The sequence below is a fragment of the Mesocricetus auratus genome, unplaced genomic scaffold (assembly GCF_017639785.1).
Source record: "Mesocricetus auratus isolate SY011 unplaced genomic scaffold, BCM_Maur_2.0 Super-Scaffold_100008, whole genome shotgun sequence".
Taxonomy (NCBI): Eukaryota; Metazoa; Chordata; class Mammalia; order Rodentia; family Cricetidae; genus Mesocricetus; species Mesocricetus auratus.
Genome location: NW_024429192.1, coordinates 49,818,928 through 49,837,846, shown reverse-complemented (window position 1 = coordinate 49,837,846; position 18,919 = coordinate 49,818,928). Strand labels below are relative to the sequence as shown.

Sequence of the window (18,919 nt, the reverse complement as noted above, 5' to 3'; positions counted from 1 at the left end):
TCTAATCATGATCGGATCGAATTGAAACTAACCTGGAAAGCCAGGGCTTTAGATCTAGTACTGGAACATACAGTCCTCGATACATCAGAGATCAATATTTCAGGTGTAAATTGAGAATTTCTACTTTTGGTGACAATAAGACAAATGACTGGCAGGGCCATGCACTTAAGAGTAGACACTTTCCTTTCTGGTTCACTGGCTTGCAGCTGGGCTGACTTGTAAATAGAGATGCTTTTACCCCAATTTCTCTTCTGGGCCTTTCACTTCTGTGTTTCCTACTTTCTGTCAATAAAACTGAGTTGTGCTTCAGAAAGGGCTGATTCTGTCCACCAGGTTAGAGTGACCAGAGAGCATGCACAATCCAATTTCATCCAGCAAAGCAATGGGATGTGAAATCAGTTTAGGAGCACATGAGCACCTTGAACAACATCGCACTAACTCATTCTTATTCGCTCCTGGAATGGAATGCTTAAGCATAGGCCCTTTCCCTAACACCTTTCCCGGGTAATTGAGCCAAAGAGCTTGGGACCTCACAGCTAGTAAATAAGCAATGTCTTCTTAATTGAGGCCAAACACAAGAACACCTTGTATTTTTTGTTCCATCATTTTTTGTAACTTTAAACTTCTTGGCCTCAATGGAACAGGGGCCAGCCAGGAGATCATTATATAACATCGTGGAAGGAAGAAATATTCATGGCATATCTATATAGAATATGCCAACTCTATGAGATTTTAGATAAATATTTTTAAAAGCTGAGTAGATTAAAATAAAATAAAATGAAAATAAGCAATGTTTTCCTGATTATTTTCCTTTACGTTTTTTTCTTCACTGTGGCATTTTTCTTCCTTCCTACCCACTTGGCTGTTTCTTTCTGTAGCTCCTCCTTCTCTTCTTCTCATATCTTCTCCTTCTTCCTCTGCTTCCTTCATCTTTGACCTTAAGTGTGGAGAATTCTGCGTATGATCACCCGCTGTCAGTGTGATCCATTTGCTACGTACAACACAGACGGACTGAGCAAAAGAACTCCATCAGTGACTGGCTCAGGGGCAATAAGCCTTAAGGTCCAGGCTGTGGGCACTTCTTTCTTCTCCTGTGTTCTACGTTCTTCATTTTCTCACCATGGCACATCGCTTTACTTCATTCAGCATTTAAAAAAATGCAACAGATGCAAAGAAATGGGATAGTGATTTCACAGGTTTTTCTGCCTGTATTACCCACCTTCCATGGAAAGACCTGACTCTCTAGTCTAAGGCCTCTGGATAGTCAGAAATCAGAGACTCCCGATAACCCCTACCGGCCCTCCTAACACAAATAAAGCTTTAGCACTCTTTGTGTGGCCACCCAAACTAGAAGTAATATTGCTGAGACTGCTTGGGCAGTGGGATCTGGTGAAGAAGCCATTGCTCAAAATGTTCTGCTTTCTGTACAGAACTGGTAGGCATCTTTCCACCTGAAGCCTGTGGGAAAGAAGTGTGTGATAACTATGAGGACAGCATCCTTGAGTTCTTACATCCTGACATCACCCTGAGAAGCTTGAAGATGGTCTACTAAAAAGACAAACAAATACAAAACATATCGAAAAGGACTTCTGAGCAAAATTCAGCTATTTGCAGGGGAGAATGCTGCTGCTTTCCCCAGCTAGTTGTACATTTTCAAAGGGAGATTTATGCTGGAAGAAACAGCTTTTGGAAGTCACCTCAGGAGAAGTTCCTCTTTATGGCCTCACTAATCAGTCCTTTTGTGCTGTCTGAGGCCAGTGACAAGTCACATGGAACCTTCTGGAAAGCTATTTTAAAACTCTGTTTTGGGTTCCAAATGTATAGGAGGCTAACACCTGACAGGGTAGGTCACTGTCACTCACCTTGCTGTTCCTGGGATGGCTTCGGTGATTCAGAACTCTTGGCTGTGCCAGGTATCCAAGCACTTCATTTTTTTCTTTATTCATTTAGAAAAGGTTTTCTTTGCTAATTGCAGATTTCAATAACTCTAGAGAGTAAATTAGGGCTTAATGTGACCAGTATTGCTACTGCCACCAATTTCTGCTGGAGGGAGGCACCAAGACACCTTCATAATAACAGCATTTCCATACTTTTTTTCCTGGGTTTTATTCTATTTTTTAACACTTTCATGGTTCCTAGAATTGTTCTTGGGAACCATAGCAGTATGGTGGATATTAGCAAGTCCTATGTAATTGTGAAACAAAATTTATCTTTCACAAAGTATCATTGATCACATTGCTGATACAAATGAATTTTATGATTGTTGGAAAGAATGCATTTCACAGCAACTCATATTTTGGATCTTTTAAAATAAGTCATTTAGAAGTAACTGGGAAATATGCCCTTGGCCTGGGGAGAGGAATGCTGACTCCAAACCTTTTATTTTGCTATTAAAACCTTGGCTGGAAAGTATGTTTTAGTAGGGAAATGCGAGCCATATCGTAACAGCCAGTTTTTGGCATAGGAAACTCATGGCGATTTTTTTTCTAGGCAAAACCACTCATATTCTACCCTCTGACTCAGTGTTGCTCCCCCCAACTTCCTCATGAATCATATTTAGGCTTCAGAATAAAGGTAAAGCTGAGCTATAGGGATTTATCAGCCAGAGTCCCTGCAGGAGACAGATGGCAAACTTAAATTGGATAATTTCAAAGGAATTTAATAGAGTTTAAAAAAAACATTTGGACAGGGAGCAGTGGGTAAAGAAATCACAGGGGACAGTGGGGTGTCCTGGGGCTAATACCATGAAGAAGCCATTAATAGGTCTGAGGTGGGTAAGGGGAGGGAGCAAGTGGGTAAGGGGAGGGATCAATTAACAGAGACCAGAGAAGAGGGGAGCTGCGTATAGGCATTCTCTGGTAGTATCTGTGATTTGTGGCAGAAAACCACACCAAGTACACAGAGATATCTTGGAGTGGAAACCAGAGAAAATAAGCCTAGAGTTTATATTCTGCCCATGTCAGGTCTTTCAGCAATGTTCTTCTCTAATTGACCTCAACTGAAAGCCAAGAGGTAAAGCTGGCACATGAAGTTTATATGGGTAACCAAAGCAAAACAGGAGGATCTGAAGATAGGTGGTGCCATCTGCAAATAGAAGACATTCAGCAAAATAATAAATAAACAACCCCTGGGCTTCATATAACTTTTTACCTCCCTTAAAGAGGCATAGCCTTTTATCCTATTAAATAAATGAACAAGACCCTTAGCTTTTAGATAGATAGATAGATAGATAGATATTCTAACAACATTAATGTGTTTCCTTCAGCAATAAGTGAGAAATGTATGTGCCATGGAACTGTTAGGTGAAACAAACTGGAATTCATCCATGTTTTGGAATGCTGGCAATGGATTGCACAAGTGGATTTTTATGCACCTAGAACTTTCCTCTTCATAAAGATATGGTTAAATTATCCCAAAAGATATAAACTAAGTCATGTATGAAACAGTTAAAGACCTCTCTTATCTATTTAACAAAAGGCAAGTCAAGACAGCAACTTGGTGAGTGGTTGTCAGTGGCAACACCCTGTCATCTAGCCACTCAACTGTAAGCTGTGCTACAACAACCCAGCAGCATCCCTGGGCTTTAAAACAGAGTTTAAATGGCAAACGTGTATTGTTGGTTGAAGATGTGGAAGATGGGGTAGACAATACCCAACAATTTTCTCTAAACTACTGGAAGGATCTGTATACTTTCTTCACACCTGACGGTCACTAGGAGGAAAGGAATACTTGAGAATATAGAGGCCACTGAAGATGGACTGCCTGTTTCTCAGCTTTGCCATAGGGTGGCCCTGAATCAACTTTTACTGTCCATAAATTCTACTTACAGCCACGTAGGTCGCCAGCAGCTGTTCCCAGACTCCTAACACTGACACATTCCCATTCTGTCATGCATAAGTAGGGTCATTAGTCATTAGCTTAGCAGTAGCCATTAATGCTAGGACAGATGGACACTCCTGGCTCCAAACTCCATGAGGGCATTTTGGGTGTTCTGACTCAGACAAAGGACCTACTTGCTCTTCATGATTGTCTGTGATTGCACAGGGATGGATTCTATACTAGACTGATTTCTAGAGTACTAATCCTTAGTAAAGTAGGCCCCACAGAGACCCCACTGAATATACTCCTGCACTAGTGGTCATACATTTCTCCCAGGAAGTACCTTGGCCCAGTTTATTTTTTAATTTCTGTATCTTTTATATTTCATGTGTTTCTTTTATACTTCATATGTTGCTTCACCTCACAGTGGAAAAGACAGCATAAAGTTATTGTGTAACATAATGGGGAGTGGCCTTGAGATTTCATTATGGTGTCACACTGCTCAGTCTATGACCAGATGATTTGTTAAGTCTTGCTAAACCTCAGTTACCACCTTAAAGTGGGAAGTTTGACAATGCCTTGTTAAAAAATAGTAATATGAAAGACATGACATATTTTAACACATACTAGGTGCTAAATGAATGCTTTGATTTGATACTTTTCTCTGCCTTTTCATTAAGACAGTGAACATGCAAAAATAGCTTTAAGTAGATTCATATTTGTTTGTTTTTCTCACAATGTAAGCCACGTGGCTTTGTTTGTATCCTATTTCTTCTGTTATTTCTAATTCATAAGCTACAACTAAGTCACACTGTTCAGAGAGAGGTGGCACTTTAGGCATTATGCATGATGACGTTACTCTAATTTAACAGTTTCAAGGTTGCAAGTATGATTCACCATAGCCTCACCCGCAGTAACTGAACTGTACAAAATGCCCATTCCTGAGTAGATTTGTAACATTCTAGGATACTGTGCTTGATGACTCTTCACCAAGTTGTATAAAGAAGGAGCACAAGTGACAGAGATATTAGGATGTATACATTTGTCAGATGGACCAGAGGGCTGAAAGGAGCATAGTCTGTTCTGTTCTGTTCTGTTCTGTTCTGTTCTCTAACTGTGAGCCAGCTCAACATCGGCTAGCAGGACACTTACATTTGGCAAGAACTTTCATACATTCGCCCTTATTTAGATACTATTAAGAGTTTTCCTAATGCCAAGTGCTATGTCAGACTTTAGAAACACAGAGATACCTAAATACACACCTCTGTAAAAACTCACCATGCATACATGATGATGGAAGGAAAATGGGTAACAGAAGTGCAAATAAAAAGTTAAAATAGTAGCAGCCATGCAATGTGAACAATCCTGCCCCCCTCCATAAACACACACTCATTGCCTGGAATATGATGGGTTTCAATGAGGAGGAGACATGGGGTAAGCTCTATAGGATAAAGCAGGTCTCCATGGCAAGGCAAAATGAACAACAGGGAAATATTCAAGGGCACCACAATGCTTGGGTGTTCAAGATACAGCGCATGTAACCAGTTTCAAACAGAAATGAACCAAGGAAATCAGGCCAGCATAATCAGTTGAGGACAGAATGGTGAGCTTTGGATGTCCTGACAAGGATGTTGGACTTCACCATGCAGACTAGGGGAGCTAAGCCTTTTAGATTATGAGTGACAGGATTAGAAGCACATTTTATAATGGAAGCTAGGAGCCATGATCTTCTTCTCCTATAGAAATATTTGCCTTGGTACAGGATTTTCCATCTTGGACAAACATACAACCTTTCCTTTCTCCAAGTCATTTGCAATGCATAGCATTGTGTAGTTTCTGAGGAAGGATCATAATCTTCTCAATGTATTCATTGGGAGAACAGTCATCAGTACAGACCTGCTCATGGTAGATTTCCTTGAGGGCATCAGATGATTTTTCTGACTTGCTCAGCTGAAAAACACGTCCCAAGGGATAGGCACTGCATTCCAACATTAGCTAAATATCTGAGCAGAGCTGCATAAGAAGGAATAGATAAAACTGAAGTTATGTCTCAGCCTTTTGCATGGGAGATGATCTGAACAACTCCCGCCTAACCAGCCATTTGATCAAGTGCTTGACTGTTATGTGAGCAAACCCTGAGAATCACAGCTCCATGTTGCCTATAATAGAGTAGGGAATGCAACATGGAAGAGGAGAAAGTGGGGCCTTGCTAATGTTTGTCTTTATTCCATATTCCCCCTGAAAACTTCAGAAGTACTTATATTTGGAAAAATTCATGAAAGGATAAGACAGCCATAGACAACTGCTACAGCACCCTAGTCATTACAATTTCCTTCCAGGGTTGGTCCTGCAGAAGAATTTGATGTTGCTTTGCACAGGCTGCCTCTGTTTTCACATCTCCACCACTTCCAGCCTCAGCCATGGTCCTTGACCTCTGTCTCTCATCTAATCTATGACTCCCCTCTTAACAACACTCACTAACCCACTAATGTGTGCTAACAGATGCCTGAGCAAAATTTAGCTGTGGTGTCCAAACCAATTAGAAGGGAGTTAGGTACAAGAACAATTATTCAATGGGTTATTTGGGCTATGCTTCTTTCTGTTCCTTTTTGCCAAAGGTGTAGTTGTAGAGTCCAATTTGAGCTTTTCAACTTCCAGGAAGTCTACCCTGAAACTTAATGTGCCATTATTGGGCCACCAGATGCAGATACCTCTACCAGATGTATTCCCAGCAACCCATTTAGAAAGAGGGCTGCCTCGTCACAAAGGCAATGCAACTGACAATATAAGTCATGTCAGTTAAAAGAAATCACTTGGTATGCGCTTAAAATTCTAAGGGGATTTGTGCTAACTGATGTGCTTCATATGACATTTTAGCAAAAGAAAGACAGTCACATAGCTGGAGAGTGACTACAGCATTCTATAGTTCATGCAATATAGAAGTCTCAGACCTGGCATTGCAAACTTCAGGCTGTGCCACTCTTGATGAACCCTCAACTAGAACCTGCAGTTGCTATTTACCCCAAAGTATAATCTCCCTTTTAATCTCTTAAGTTTTTGTGCAAAGCAGGTATAAATAATATACAAACATCATAGTGGTAACTAAATGAAACAGTCTTAAATAAGCTCATTTTCACAGTACATGCTCAGTAAATGATAGCTGTGTAACACCAAACTTTCCATTCAGTTTCTCAGAAATACTGGAATAATGCTCAGTTTATGAAGAAATCTACCCTTTTGTTCTGGGTTTTCTTACCCCCACGCAATAAAATTTTCCTGAGCTGTCTGTGGTTTGGTGCCACTCCTTTTCTGTCATTTTCCCCATGTTTCCCACTTATTCTCAAATTTGACCACCATGCTGCCAAATATTACCCTAGTCCTCATTCCCTCCTCTTGTGCTAATGTTTCGTGATCTTCAAACACACTCACTATGGCATCTCTGCAGCTATCTGTTGAGGAAATGAATGCTTGCTCCACAAACAATTCCAACACTCAAAATAGAAATTAATAAAAGCATACCAAGAGAATAAAGTGCAATATTTAAGACAGATGTAAAAGTTAATCTGTTTCTCGTTCATTTTGTGTGCCCATATGCCCATATTCATGTTTTATCTTGCTTAGGGTAGAAGATGCTTTTGAACTCTGAGAATAACTGTCTTTATGCTTCTCATAACCCTTCAATACCTCGCTGCTTATTTATATATTCCATTTAAAGCTAACACCCTTCATGAGGCCTACCTCGGGCAACCCATGTATATGGAATGATCCTATTTTCAAGAGCTTCAGACATTTACTATAAAGTCTTTTTAGAAATGGCAGCCTTTTCCCCTTTCTTTTCATTTGGGAAATTTAATCATCACTATAAGGCATGTAGTATTTCAGGGATAAGTTCCATGACTAGGGGGAGATAGGAGATACAGAAAAAAATGAAAGTGTCTCCAGGAAGCTACTCAGCTCACTCCTGCATCCACAGGTTTGTTATTGTTACCCTCCTAGGCAGCCTTCTAGTTCTAGCCAACAGGGACTATGACAGCTGATGACTGTCACATGAGCTTCCAGTCTCAAACTAGTAGAATTTGTTTTAGCTTCCTAAGGATTGCTGGCTTGTTTAGTTTGCATTAGCTTTTTGTTGTTGTTGTTTTTGCTTCAGTACAATCACATGTATATTTTAGGTTGCTAGCTAGATCAGAAAGAGAGAACTGTCAGGCTCCCCACTTCAGCTTGTCCCCCTTTTAGGTATGAAGCAGTTCCCTATGAATACACAAACATCACACTCAGCTCTGTCAGATCAGCTTCATGGCCACATTTATCAAAATTATCCCAGAGTCCCTTGTAGAGACGAATATTAATAGGGTTCATTTAAAATCAAGAGTGTTACTAATGCTTTTTTCTATGTGCTAAATGGGAGGAAACAAGACTTACACAAACAAAAAATAAGGCAGGGCTGTTAGAATAGTTAATAAGGCAAGGTGAAATCTCTGGGCAAGAAGGAATGCTGAGCTTTCAAAACTCTCCCCATATCAATTTACATACTATTATTCCCATTGCTCTCCATCCAGAAAGGAAAGCATCACTTCTCTCCACATGCAACACCCTGGCAGGTAATCAACTCAGAACACTCTCCCTGAGTGCATTCTGTCTGTCCATCTACCTGTACATTCTCTCTTGCTAATACCTTCATTAAAAGGAGAATAATGTTTCCTCTCCCTTATGCTGGTAAAGAGTGCTCAGGGAGGAAGGGCTGAGGAATTTTTGCATGCATAAGTACATGAAGAATGAGTGTTTTCCATCTTCCTCCCACTCCCAAGGTGTCCTTTGAACATAACAGGCCAGGCGCTGGGTCTGCTTTATGTAGCAGCAAGCTGTCATAGTGGTATTCCTGGTAAGTTCTGTTGGATAGCACTTCACACTGTGGTGTTGCTCCTATGCCTAGGACATGCCATTCTGTCACCTTTGTGGTAAGGCAGCATCAACTCTGAGTCACATGGATAGTGCTTTTGCTTCTTCTCCAAGGAGAAGTGACTCAGAAACAATTTTTCTGTCTATTGCCATTGCTGACTTAAATAATGGTTCTGGTTGCTCCTACCAGAGTCCTCCCTCCTATGCCACATTCCACAATATAAAATGTAAACAGAAACCCTGCCTTAGAAACTTTTGTAACTGTTGCATGATAACTTTTTCCTGGGTAGATGCAACACACAAGTCTGCTCACCCCAGACAGGGAACCCATGATACACAAAAGTATGATACCACTAAAGTCCAATTTGGGGAAGTTATACTGGGGTATCATACAAATATGGGTGAGGGGTTACTTACAGAAGAAATGATGCAAGGATAGATGCATCAACAAAGCTCAGCACAGCATGGTCTGCAGGCAGCTCAATATGTTAAAGAGTGTCTGTTTTGGATAACACAATTGGTTCAAACCTCTGCCAGGCAACTCAGCTTGTTTGTGCTTCTTCCAGGAAGGTGGTCTGGTCTCAGTCTTCCTTGCAACGTTTCTCCTCTGAGCAGTGCAGATATCTTCTGAGGGGTACTCTCAACCTTTATTGTTTACTCTCGCAAGGCAGACCTAGTGAATCCAGTCAGTTTCATGGACTTCCTGAAACTATTTTGATTTGTTTACTTTCCTGCTTAAGAAACTTCCTGAAGGATACAGTGTTTCAATCTAGAAGGACACAGTTCAGTATCTTAGAAAAGTTGTAAAAGTAATTGATTGTTTTTTGTTTTTTGTTTTTGTTTTTGTTTTTTTGGTTTTTCAAGACAGGGTTTCTCTGTGGCTTTGGAGGCTGTCCTGGAACTAGCTCTTGTAGACGAGGCTGGCCTTGAACTCACAGAGATCCGCCTGCCTCTGCCTCCCAAGTGCTGGGATTAAAGGCATGAGCCACCAACGCCTGGCCGTAATTGATTGTTTTTGTCTTTCAAAAATAATGAAGTGGCCAGAGATAGGTTTTTTTTAAAGTAAAGTTAACAAAGAATAACTACTCTTTATCATCTTTTAGTTAAGTAAACAACCTTTCAAGTAAAGAGTTTTAAGATTCTATTGGAGCCCTTAAAAACTTGTCTCAAAAGTTCATTTTATTCTTGGACCAAAAACACATGAGTAATTAGACTTTACAGTCAAAAGCTCCATGTGGGAGCTGCAGCTGTTCTTGCAAAGGACAGGTCAAGCCATTTCAATCTCCCTGGAGCCTGGTAGATCACAGTGTCCTTCTTTCATTGATCAACACTGAACTTTAGAACAGTGATTCCTCAACAAGGCTATTTCCCCCTGGTCCCTACCATGGGGACACTAATAACATTCACTATATATAGAAGTCAAATGACAGGAAAATTCTCTTAACCAATAATTATATAATGACAAATATCAACATTGACAAGATGAAGAAGGCCTACCACAATGTGAAACAGTATAAATTCTCTGATAAGATTATGGATAGAATGATAGAAATGTATAATTGAATCCAGATCATTTAGAATTTCTAGCAGGGGAACATAGCATTTATATAATTTTCACTGATGGAGTGTCTTCCTCAGGCTAGTGAGATGACTTAATGGATAAAAGTTCAACCCACGATGGAACAGGAGAATCCAGAAGTTGCTCTAATCTCCATACCTGTACCCTGGCCTGCATCTATGTTCATCATACATGCTACAACACAGGCAACATTCATACATGCTACAAGAATAAATACAATTTATAAACTAAAAGGAAAGTGTATCCTTCTTGTTCAGCTTGTAATCTTTTGTAACAAAGCATGTCTGTTTAAGAGACACATTCAGAAGCAACAAATGAAAAATAACATGCTACCAGATATTCTGAACTCCTTTTTAAAACATGCATTTAATATGTATATATGCTTTGTGCACCATTAGTGGTACCAAGGCACATGTCAGAGTTCAGAGCATAAATTTGCCAAAATGTGTTCACTCTTTCTATGTGGGATCAGTGGATAATCATGGATCATCAAGCCTTCATCTCTTGAGTTATCTCACTTGCACTGGGTTAGTTCATTCTGACATCTTAATTCACTGGCAAATGTTGCTAAAGAAAAGGGTACCAGCTTCTGTTGTCAGTTGTTTTCTTGGTCTTGACCATTCTGACTGGAATAAGATGAACTCACAGAGTACTTTAAATGTACATTTCCCTAATTGATAAGGAAACTGCCTAAGATATATATTCGCCACTTTTATTTCTTTTTTTTTTTTTTGAGTACTCTCTGTTAAGATCTATAGCCCATTTTTAATTGGGTGATTTGTTTTCTTAGTTCTTTATATATACTGTATATTAATCATTTATCCAGCAGGGTGTGTGTGTGTGTGTGTGTCTGTGTGTACAACAATGATAACTAAAGAAGATATCATAATTTAAGAGTGGGAAGTTGGAAGCGGGGAAATAGTGGTGGAAATGATGCAAATACAGTAACACATAGAAAATTATCTATTTTAAATAAATTTAAATAATAAAAACAAAAATAGAGTAGATGTTAAATGTAAAGGGAATTATGTCAGAAGAAATGTAGGAAATTTATGGTTCTAGTGCAGGCTACTTTCTCATCTATAAACTGTATGTACTAATGAGATATATCTCCTAGCATCATAAAGAATAATTCAATGAAAAACAGCAACTTTACAGCAAGCTTTAGATATTCTTGTACACATCACATCCTATCACAATGGGACCAAAGAACAATGTGGTGTTTCATGCATACTTCAGAATAGCAGGTGGGCTTTTCAGTAAAGATCTTCTTTACCACTTAGCATTACCTATACAAAATATGTAATTAACTTCAACATAAATGCCTTGCATAATGTGGATATGCATTGTATACTGAAGCAGTATGTTTGGCTCTATGTTAAAAGAAATTATGTAAGGAAATGAAAGACATATTAATCCATCATGGATATCTAAAAGCAATAGCCACAGAGAAAACAACTGCATGCTCAAAAAGTTTCAAAACAAGTTGTTGTGTAAATGGAAGTATTTCTTTTAAAAGCTTAGATAGGTATTTATAAACTTCGGTGACACCTTTGTGTGTGTGTGTGTGTGTGTGTGTCGTGTGTGTGTGTGTGTGTGTGTGTGTTTGCTTCCTTTAGTTGAATTAAAATAAGATGATAACAGGGAAACTGTGATTATAGAATACTAAGATGTTATCAAGCATTGGGTTCTACCACCATTTCTATTGCTTAGTGCTTTATGTGTTATATGTTTTCTCTCTTGGATTGTCAATTGTCAGTTCAAAACTGAAATACCTAATTTTTGTCCCACTCCGTCAAGTAATGAGGCACAAGGCGGCCCATCTTGGAGGACATTCAGAATTCATTTGTTTACTTTTTAAATGACTGAATGTAACTATTGATCACATTCATCTTCCTAAGCCCAGGAACCTTTGATTTCCTCTGGGAAGGGAGACTTTGCTGAAATCAGATATGTTTCATCAATCTTTAACTGAACCTTGAATATATTTGATAAATTGACATTCATTAGCCAGAAACTATGCAATTCAGAAATCACTTATGTGTTATACTCCTTTCCTTTGATCATCTCCCAAGGAATTTGCTATCCTATTGGTTAGAATAGGCCTTCAAGACAAGTTCTGTTTCGTCCTAGACATTTTAGAGTTCAAAATGAAGTGAACACAGAGTCTATTATGATCGACTTTGTACACAACAAGGATGTTTGGATAGGCACCATTATTATTGTACTTGATGGATGTCATTATTTTATGTATAATTGCTAAGTACAGAAGAAGAAAAAAACACCAATAGGATAAGCGTGTTAGGTTACCAAAATTTTAAAAAGGGTTGGCATGTGCAACATGAAGATTATATGCATCTCAGGGTTACAAGAATTTTATGTAGAGAGGAAATGGCTTTTTCTTCTTTTATGTCCAGCTGAGCTGTGTCTTGTTAACAGTCATTTCACCTTGCTTATCTGAGACAGGAAGTTGGACACCTATCACATCCCTCCATCTCCTTTCAACGAAGACAGATTGGTCTCATCAGCCTTTCCATTCTGAATTCTTCTCCTTTGACCTGTGTCTTTTCAGTTTTATCAGGATAGTGTGTCTGTTTCGGGGGAAGGCTGGATTCTGTCCTTCCTATAGAAATGCTGGTGTGAGGTCAGAGTCACACTGTTCTACCTAAGAACTACCTTCTTTATCTGGGTGGAACAAAGCCATACATCCACACAGCAACACCTTTCTCTTTGGGGATGTCATTCTACTGCTTACCAAGCTTTTCCTTTGCTGCTTTATAATTCTACCTCCAATAATCTTTATAAAATACTGGGATTAAAAAATCCAAAAAGAATCAGGGTAAAGAGCAGCTGTTACCTGGAGCATAAGGACTCAAGAGGAGACAGGACTTTGCTAATGCAAGTTGAGGGCTGAAGGGAAGACTTTGAAAGGTGAACCTTAGAGAGACAAGCTGGCCATTGAAAACTAAATTGCCAACTTGCCTCCAGTGAACAAATGCACCTGCCATTCACATTGCAGCCAATTTGCTGTTTCTACTTTTATCTCTCTCACACAGCATGCTCCAAACTCTCAAAGGTTTTCCTGTGCCTCTTTTTGTGATGCCCAAACCAGCAGGACTTGAAGATAGAGGAGTCTGTGCACACATTTTATTCCCACTCTTTCCCACTCGTGTTGAAATAAATTGAGACAATAATATTCATAAGGGTAGTGAAATTCTAAGGGGCCATAGCTCTTCTTCCAAACCCCAGTGTTACTGGACATGAACCAGCTTTTCAAGATGGTGCATGGCATCTCCATGAAACAGCCACTGGAGCCCAGTCACCAAAGGAGGCAACTCTCTATGCTATGACCATGTGATGGAGGTGAGAATTAATGCATTTAGGCCTACTCACTGAGAAGAACTAACAGCTTCTGTAAAGCCTCCTTTAAAGGATGAAAATGTTTGAAGCCTGGTTTTAGCCCCTATACATTTTTTTCCTACGCAAAAAAAAAAAAACAGAAGAAAAAAAAACATTTGCTCATGAAAGATCACCATGTGACCGTTTTTATTATATAAACGGGGAAGGCACATGGCTCCATAAAAAGAATCCCAAATGACAAATGTAGATTTGCTTATATAAAAACATCTAGTTTAATCCTTTCCTAAAGATTTAATTATTTCAACACATAGCACTGTTACATTTGCACAATAGCTTATGATGCTTCTGCTTACAGACATCTGACTCTCCATGCCTGGTGCTTCTCTCAAGACACCTCTTTACACTTAAATATAGGTTCTTTCCAATGCTTCCTCGGAAGAAAAACCTTGGGGCTGTATCACGTGTAGCTCTTTCTTTCCTCTCCCTTGAAAACCTTAAGTAGAAGTTGTACAAAATATTCTGATGCTGCTGTAAGGATGGTATTTTAATTATACAAAGGAAAAATTCCTCATTGTGGTTTCCCAATCAACTGTAACTCTTGCCTACCATAAGGGAAGAACTCGGGCTTTCGTCTTATGATAGGGAGAAAATGAGAGACATGTAAGCAACAGTTCTTTTCCGCTGTACCCTCCCTTTGTATTTCTGACTTGCTTTCCTATCTTTAAGCTTATCCAGGGAGCAGCCTTCAATTAAAAGTGGAAGTGCTTAAGCAATTGCAGCATATATCTGAGAGAAAGAGAACCAGTCTCAACCCACAGGAGAGCAAATGAATTACAAATAGGAAAAAAAATCCAACATACTCCCCCAGTGCAACATAAATACAATTTAGAAGCTTCAGGCTACTCTACCGAGGTTTCTGAAATTAAAGCTAATAAAAGTTGGTCAGCTGTTCACCTGTTACCTCTCAAAAGTTTATTTACAAAGATGATTCTTCTGACCTTCACTGATTCATTCATTTGTGAGTTTAATTTCCTCCATTTGTTTCAGAAAAAAAGAAAGATATTTAAGATACTTTCTTTTTTTTCACAGTCCTAAACCAGGGACATTGTTACAAGGTAGTCACAATTTGGATGATGCTTCCTATATACCAGGCATCATGTTAATGATTTTATGTGAGGATCTTGTTTAATACTTCTAAAATGTAATGAAGTTAATTTTTGCATTCTGTGTGTAAGAAGATGAAATCAATTTGTTCCCAGAGGGCTTGTCTGGATTGGGAGAGTGGGTTCTTAGGGTCCTGATTAAAAAATGGAAAAATCACACCTGAATGGCTAAGCAGTAAAAGTTTTATTTAAAGAGAAAGTGAAGGATATACTGTGAGCAGCATGACACTTGAGCTAGAGTCATCCAGATGGTGATTATTGCTTAGGGCTTCCTTTACTGGGGTCCAAGAGAAGGAAGACTTAGTTGCTGAAAGCCATAGTGTGTGTAATTTTCCAGTCTTTCTGACAGTCTTGAGTTGTATAAGGCTTGCTTTCCTATGTATTTTCATGATTCACCTGATTTTAATCATATGCACACACAAATATGCTTAGGCATAAGATGGTAAATAAAACATTTCCCCTAAATGTTCACTGAAAGAGCAGGTTATCTTACTTTGCATGGACCCAGAAAAGGGAAATATAAGTTTAGCTCATTGCAGGTAAGGGTCCTAGGTGCCTAGGTACATTGTTAGGAGAGAAATGTGTGTATAGCCCAAACCACATAGAGTCCCAGGTTACAAATCTATTTCTATGCTTATCTACCTCAAAATGAAGATTAAATGCCTAGTAAAGTAGGCATCCAGGATGCAAGACCAGTTTTAAAGCCCAGTGTCTAGTCACTAGACTATACACTGTAAATACATAGTTAAGGAGGTGGTCTGCTTGCTTCACAAGTGTCAGAATTAATCCTTTATCCAAAAATTTACCAGACTCACACTTTTTATGCTAAGTCCTTCTTATATTTATGAACAGTTATTAGTAAAAAAATCACAGGACTCTGATGCTAGCAAATTTCTTAAGTTTTCTTCTCAATAGCATAAGCTTATACTACTGAAATTTGGTAAAAGATTATAATATGGGAATGTCTCTCCCTCCTTCTCCCCCCCACCCCGTGTGTGTGTGTGTGTGTGTGTGTGTGTGTGTGTTTAGCCTCTAAATCTCCAGTTTCTGTTATGACATATGCTAGACCATATAGAGATGTGCAATCAAGGGACATATTCTATGAGCCTGATATAAAAGTCATTCATATCACCTTATAATGATTTGTTTTCCTTTTGTGCCTTTGGAAAAAATTAACAAAACATATATTCCTGATGATTGTTATTGTGAATTGAGAGGGACACAATTTCAAAGTGGTTTTAATTTGCATATCCCTAATGGCTAAGGATGCTAAACAATTTTGCAGAAATTTATTGTCCATTTGGATTTCTTCTTTTAAGAACCATCTGGTCTGTTCAAGTTCAATGGCCCATTTGTGATCAAGTGATTTGGAGTAACAGTATTTAATCTGTACAGTTCTTTATATAGTCTACAGCTTAGTCTCTTATCTGACACATAGTGGGTGTTTTGACTAGGGCTACTTCTGCTTCCAGAAAACACCATGACCAAAAAGCAAGTTGTGGAGGAAATTGTTTATTCCCTCTCTTCAGACACCTCTAGTTTGTGTGTGAAGTTGACCTAAGACTAGCCTGCATAACTGACCCCTTGCCAACTTGACACATAAACACATCATATTAAGCCACAATCTTTCCTTTCTCACTCATCACCAAGATCTCACATTAAAAACATAAATACATAGTACAGTCATAATCTTAAGCAAGCAAAACAAATCCCCAACAATATAAATAGCTCAATGTCCAATTATCTGGGACTCATAATGATCTCTGTGCTCCTCTGAGGAGCTTGAATCACTTCTCCAGCTCTGCCCTCTGCAGCGCACACAGTTTGTCTTCTAGGCTCCAGCTGGCTCCACTCCACTGTTGCTATTCTTGGTGAATATCCCATGGTACTGGCATCTCCAAAACACTGGTGTCTTCTGCTGCAACTAGGTTACACTTTCATCAATAGCCTCTCATGGGCTCTCTTCATGGTGCCAAGCCTCAATTTCTCTGCATGACCCCTTCAGTCCTGAGCATTTAACTGTCCACTGAGGTTTCAACCCCACCAATGCCCTCTCCTGGCCTCTCACAGTGCCAAGCCTCAGCTGTTCTCCATGAACCCTTCATTACATCAAAATCGGTAGCACCTGGGTGACTCTTACACTCCTATGCTTGGTTGTCAGTGTAAGGTACAGCATTGGCCACCTCTGAAACACACCTGTGTGCTGACTTTCAGGAAGCACTTCCCAGAAGCTTTCACCTCCATGATCCTGGTCTCTTCTTAATCACCTATAAATTGTCAGCTCCCACCAATCAGCATCAAGTATCCCAGGAAAGCAAAGGTTCCCCTTTAGTAGTTATTATAATTTTTAATCACAGCTGGTTCTTCAGACTCTGCTAACCAGGTTGACAGTATCTTAAATCCAAATAACAAATAGCCCCGATAGTCTTGAAACTTCCCTCTGAAATTTCACAAGCTTCACCATCTTCTGCAATACTCTCACCATTCTCATCTTCCAAACTCCCACAGAACCTCACACTGAGCTCTCAACACTCAATGGCTTTTCTAGTCCAAGATACCAAAGGCCTTCCACAATTCTCCCCCAAACATTGGCAGGTCTATCACAGCATTATTCCACTATCATGGTACCAACTTGTTTTAGTTAGGGTTACTATTGCTTTGACAAAACATCAAGACCACAAAAGTAAGTTGGGTAGGAAAGAGTTTATTTTGCTTACACTTCCATATTGCTGATCACTGAAGGAAGTCAGGACTGGAACTCAAACAGGGAAGGATGCTGCAGACAAGAGCCATGAAGTATGTGGCTTACTGGTTTGCTTTCCATGGCTTACTTAGCCTGCTTTTTTAGGGAACCCAAGACCACCACCAGCCCAGGGATGGTACCACCCACCATGGTCTGGGCCCTCCTGCGTTGATCACTAATTGAGAAAATGCCTTGCAGCTGAATCTCATGGAAGCATTTCCTCAAATGAGTCTCCTTCCTCTCTCATGACTCTAGCTTATGTCAAGTTGACACAGAAAACCAGTCATGACACAGTCATTTATTTCTAATTTCACTGACTATTGTAAGAGGCTTGTGAGACTCACAGAAACAAAAACTATGTAACTTTTTCCTAGTACATACATGGTTGCACTCTCTCTCTCTCTGTCAACATAGAGTTGATCTGTGGGCATGTTTATGGAGGGTTGTCTTAATTAAGTAGACAGCCCACCCTGGGTTGCATTATTTCTTGAGCAGAGGACCCAGAAGTATATAGGAGTGGAAAAATTACACTGGGCACAAGCAAGCAAGCAGTCAAATAAGCAATTATATATTCAGTTCCCTCTGATCTTGACTGTGAAAGTGGTGTGACTCCTTGAAACCCCTTCTCTAACTCTCGTACAATGGTGAAGTGTAACCTGGAATTTTAAGCTGAGGTAAACCCCTTTTACTTCTTTTTATTTTTATGCTCAATTATCTTTTCTTATACACTCATGAACTTCTGTCTAGCATATACTGCCATCCACTGTGAGTAATGGACTACATTTCCAGAAGTGGAAACTGTTTGGAAGGTTAAAGGGGACCAGAAATGATGGGGCAGAAATAAATGTCAGGAGTCAGTGGGTTAGGACAGTGAGAGAAAGTAAAGATGAAAAGCGAAATATTTTGATACATGTATATGAAAGTATGATAATGAAATCCACTACTTAGTGAAATCCACTACTTAGTGTGTTAATTACAAAGCGAAAGTTATCACACATATATAGCCATTATACCTTCTCTAAATGATTTAGCCTAGAAGTTAAAAAATACCATCTACTATACATAGTCTTTGAAATGACAAATACCATGGAGTATATAGAGAGTTGTCTAATAAAAGCAGCCCTACCAAGTCAAAGGACTCACAGTTTCAGAATCTAGGTCTTCTGATGCCTTTCACTGTGTAAATGGAACTGCCCATAAATAATACTGCAGTGCAGTTATATGAGTCAGGTCTTATTTTCTACTGAGATAAGCACATTATCAGCTTGTCCCCCTAGTATTTTCCAGAAAATTTCTTCATTTGACCTTAAAAATAATTTCCATGCTAGAAATATGTTCCATGAACTTCCTTCCATC

At 39.3% G+C, this 18,919-nt stretch overlaps 1 protein-coding gene and 1 long non-coding RNA gene across 5 annotated transcripts in view; one reads left to right on the top strand and one right to left on the bottom strand.

The window, feature by feature from the left end:
• LOC101835248 (limbic system associated membrane protein) overlaps positions 1 to 18,919 on the top strand; it is a 2,091,329-nt gene that overhangs the window by 1,833,563 nt on the left and 238,847 nt on the right. The gene's annotated exons all lie outside the window — the stretch shown is intronic.
• LOC110341764 lies at positions 2,730 to 17,632 on the bottom strand. The gene is made up of 3 exons (XR_002383755.2): positions 17,538 to 17,632; positions 5,716 to 5,832; positions 2,730 to 3,084 (listed from the first exon to the last, which is right to left on the bottom strand). It is a non-coding gene; the product is annotated as an uncharacterized LOC110341764 (long non-coding RNA).